Here is a 5319-nt window from a genome sequence, read left to right as displayed (position 1 = left end):
ATATATATATATATATATATATATATATATATATATATATAATGATAGAGATAGATGGATAGGTAGATAGATTGACAGACAGATAGAGGTAGATAGATGGGTAGTGAGGCAGACAGGGAGGTGGACAGATGGGCAGACAAATAGACAAATAGACAGACAGTCAGATAAATAGAAGCATGGATAGGCATATATGCATATAGATGTGTTATGTAGATGAGTAGTGAGGTAGGGAAGAAGGTAGGTAGGTAGGTAGATGCAAAAATTGATAAATAGATAATTTATTACATAGACAGAGGCAGATGTATCTGCTTTTACTAGTACAATGTGATATTTGTAGAAAAGCATAATAAACACTTAGTATTATACTTGGCACTCTAGTTAGTTGTGCTGTTGTCCTCTACTCTTGCTATGGCAGGCTACTATAACTGTAGCTTTTGTACTACTTTCTCCAACTCTTCTGCAGCAGTTAGAGTGATACTAGCTAACTAGCTGTATCCATTGAACAGTTATTTCGAATGCTAACTTGCGAAGTTATATAATACACCTCACCAATCAAAAACAACTATTCAGTGTTAGTGTCTGTTATTACATGTGTCTGTATGTGTGTGCATGTATACACATATATAATACACATATACTTATAGATAGATAGATAGATAGATAGATAGATAGATAGATAGATAGATAGATAGAGAGAGAGATAAAATAATTTTTTAATTATAAAATGCTATTCAATATTAGTCCATGTTGTACTTATTATTATTATTATTATTATTATTATTATTATTATTATTATATAGCTAGATAGATATAGATATATTATATTCATACATACAAATATATATATATATATGTACATATGTGTGCTTCCATACATATATCATCAAATGCATCAAATAAGTATAACCATTTCTATATATACATTAGTATAAATATATATATATATATATATATATATATACACACATATATATATGTACATTTTTGTATATATCCTTGTATGTATATATAAATAAGTGCATTTATATACATACATACATACATAAATTACATGATAGACTAACACACAAGTACAAACACACAAGTACACACACACATATATTTGTAAACACATAGTTAATGGATGAGTAGATAGAAAATCTTGTCATCAACTTTAGTCAGCATTAATAGTAACAGAAGTGAATAGTGGTGTCAGTACTAATAATGTTGATATAAGGGTAGATTAATTATCAACTACAGATACACCATCTGAGTGAAACCCTAAAGATAGAAAAAAAAGTATATTAGGAAACATATCAAAGTTTAATATCAAAATATATTTGTTGAAATATTTGTGCTTTCACAAAGATTTAATTCACATACAGACAAAATTATTATTTAAGAATTTTAATTATCTTAACAATAATTGAATTGTTTCAATTGATGCTTATAGCAAACATCAAAACCTTTGGCTTACAAATAAAACTGATTAAGAAATTTCAATTAATTACTCCTTTCTGTTGATACATATTAATAATTCTTTTATTTTATCACCAATTTTTTTTCTTTCACAATATAGTGAAAATATATTTCACAATACAGTTTCAATTTGTTTTAGCCTATTCCATCCAATTTGAAGGAAAAAAAATCATTGCCTATTTGAAGAAGAATTACACAAAATAGTTACATATTATATCTATCTGTCTACTTATCGATCTATCTATCTAGATAGCTATATATATATGTGTGTGTGTATATATATATATATATATATATACACACACACACATACACAGAGTACATGCATGTGCATGTATATGAATATATGTGTATATTCTTATCTATATATGCGTGTGTGTGTGTGAATGTGTGCATGTGTGTGTTTGTTTGTATATTCTAGACAAAAGAAAAAATTGTGGAAAGACAGAGGAGTATGCTTTACTTTGAGAAGTAGTGTTTTCTCAGAAATGTTAATGCATTGCACAAAATATCATAAAGCTGCTTTAGAAATATCTGTTTGATAACGAGACATAAAAAAAAAAGATAGAAAGAGAGATCGGAGAAAGAGAAAAAAAAAGTTCGTAGGAAAAAAAAAGCCATTATTTTATAAAGTGACCATAATATATGTGCTGTCTTCATTATGATTGGATGAGATAACTGCCATGAAATCTTGGGCATGTCTCTGCAAGCTCATTATCATGTGGCAAACTACATTCTCACTTCTGATTGGTTGCAGAAGCTAGTTACAGTCAGTTGTCCAGAACATCGGTAATCCCCCATAGTTTTAGTTTAACTAAATTTATCCAAATATGGTGTTGACCATTGCACTCGACATTGTTTAAAATTAAATTTTTGTTTTGAAAATTCAATTATTCCAAAGCACTATTCTAATTAAAAATGCATTCTGTTTTTTTATTTCCATTTTTTTATATTGTTTTTTTTCTTTCTTTTTTTAAAAAAAATTTACTCTGAAATACAGGCATATATTATCTTGGAGAAAAAACAAATTTAAAAAGGAGAATTAGAATTTTTGAAAAAAAATCTATTTATTTTTTTAAATATAATCTATGGCAAATTTTTTTTCTGGAAAAATGTAATACCATTCAAAATTAACTGCAACCTGACAATTAATAATATTTGAAAGATATGAAATTAGTAAAAGTCTATGAAGTTGTTATTATATTTTTTTAATATACCAAAACCTTAAAATGTAGTTATTTCAACACAAAGGAATGCATTGTTTTATGGTTTAAATCTGAATTTCTTTTTCCTTACTCTCAGGGTGAAGCCAAAATAAAATTTTTGAAAATGAAAAAGGAGAAACAAGGAAGGGAAATTGGTGACAGAAAAAGCACATTACAACAGCTGATTAAAAATATAAATATACAGTAAACAATACTTATATACGATATAATCATTACACCGTTGCATACATAATATGTAGTATTTTAATGTAAGAGTCTATATAAAATATATATATATATATATATATTTATATATACACATACATATATACGCACATACATACACACACGTACACATATATATATATATATACGTACACATACATATACATATATATATATATACTTATATATATAAAGTGAAGAATAAAAAGCAAACTCATTGTGATGTGATTGGTAGTATGTTCCACTAGTAAACAAGAGATAATTTTTTCATTGCACACCGTGTATTTATTTTTCTTTTCAAAATTTCAAAATAGTTGGTTAACAATGCCTGCCATCATTATTAAAATGTCAACTCTAATATACTGCTACTGCTTCTTCTTCTTCTTCTTATTATTATTATTATTACTATAATTATTTTAATTATTATTATTAGGGTGATTGAACTGGCAGAATTGTTAGCATGCTGGGCAAAATGCTTAGCGGCATTTCATCTGTCTTCACATTCTTAGTTCAAATGCTGCCAAGGCTGACTTTGCCTTTCAGGGTTGATAAAATGAGTACCAGTTGAGCACTGGGGATCGATGTAATCAATGAGCCCCCTCTCCAAAAATTTCAGGCCTTGTGCCTATAGTAGAAAGGATTATTATTCAGGTGGTGAACTGGCAGAGTCATGAGCATGTCGGACAAAATACTTATTGACATTTCATTCATCTTTATATTCATCATCATCTATTCTGAGTTCAAATTCTGCCATGGCTGACTTTTCTTTTCATCTTTTTGGGGTCAATGAAATAAGTACCAGTCAAGCACCAGGATCTATGTAATCAACTATCTCTCCCTCCCAAAATTTCAGGCTGTGTGCCTGTAATAGGAAAGGTCATTATTATTATTATTACTATTACTGTTATTTTTTAGCTGGTAGATTGGTAGAATCATTAGGCTTTCTAACAAAATGCCTTTGGGCCTAGTAAAAAATTTAATTCACTGAACATCTCCCCACCAAATTGAGTCCATATGAGAACATTATTATCTAGATAGTGGATTGGGCAAAATGGTCTGCAGTATATGTTCTAGTTCTTTACGTCTTGTGTTCAAATCTCATTGTGGTCAACTTTGACATTCATCCTTTTGTGTGCCAATAAAATAAAGTACCAGTCAAACACAAGAGTTCCCGATACTCAGCAAAACTACACACACAAATTTCATGACTTGAGCCTCTGCAAGAAATAATTATCATCATCACCATTTTCTTATTATTATCATCATCATCATTAAAGGTGTTGGATTAGCAAAATCATTGGAGTATCAGCAAAAATGTCTTGTGGTATTGGTTCTGGCACTTTATGTCCAGGTCACACATTCTGCCAAGGTCAACTTCTATGGCAATAAAGTAATTCACCAGTCAAGTAATACAATTGACTAACCAACTCCACTCAAAATTTCTGGCATTGTGTCTAAACAGGAAACCATTTTTATTATTAATATTAATATCAGTAGCATTATAACATGGTGAGAGAGGATACTCATAAAATAGAGTTGTGGCATGTTTGTAAATACAAACATATGTATAATACATACAAATATATATGTGTGTGTGTGTGTGTGTGTGTGTGTGTGTGTGTGTGTGCTTGTGTGTTATATATCTGTGTTTGTGTGTGTGTGTGTGTGAGAGACAGACAGACAGACAGACAAACAGAAAGACAGAGACAAGATATGTGACCTAGTAGTTAGCATTTCCAGGTTATGTTCATCTTGTCATGGGTTCAAATCCTGAAACAGGTGGTGCATTGTGTTCATGAACAAGGCATGTCATTTCAACTGCTCTACGTATTATGTTGAAAATGAGTACCAGCAATTACTGGCACAGCTCTCCCTCTCTTCCTCCACCTGTATCATATCCATGATGTTCCACTGAGTCAATGGCTGGAAGACTCGAGATGGTGTCTGTGTATACAAAGGATTACATAGGCACCTAAAATAATGAGTGAAAGCACAGCATATGTTAACAAGCAATATGTCAACCAAAGTGAGTGATGAATAGCACCAAAATAATCTATATCTATATAAATCTTTATACACACATACAAACATTATATATATATATATAAAATGCATGTGTGCAGCGACAAAGAAATATATGTCTGTACAAAACACAAGCACACACAGAGATTTTAGTCAGCGATTTTAGGGTAGAAAAAAAGAGAGAAAGAGAGGGTGGGAAGAGTCAGAGAGTAATATGTACCCAACTAATTATCATGTTAGACAATTGTGAAATAGTAGAATGGTAAGCATAGAATATTTATAAAGAAGTTATGGGACTGATTCCTGTACAAAAAGGCTTTCTTCACAAATGTTTAAGAACAAGTATACATATATGTTTATATTTATGTTTATACATAAATATATATATATATATATATATATATATATA

The 5319-nt window shown here is 29.7% G+C and overlaps 1 protein-coding gene across 1 annotated transcript in view; it reads right to left on the bottom strand.

Annotated features, from left to right (window-relative positions):
- LOC106870492 (kinesin-like protein KIF17) overlaps positions 1 to 5319 on the bottom strand; it is an 805609-nt gene that overhangs the window by 605758 nt on the left and 194532 nt on the right. The gene's annotated exons all lie outside the window — the stretch shown is intronic.

The sequence above is a fragment of the Octopus bimaculoides genome, chromosome 5, assembly GCF_001194135.2.
Source record: "Octopus bimaculoides isolate UCB-OBI-ISO-001 chromosome 5, ASM119413v2, whole genome shotgun sequence".
NCBI classification, from domain to species: domain Eukaryota; kingdom Metazoa; phylum Mollusca; class Cephalopoda; order Octopoda; family Octopodidae; genus Octopus; species Octopus bimaculoides.
Note: the sequence above shows the minus strand (reverse complement) of the source record. Positions and strands in the feature narration are given on the sequence as shown.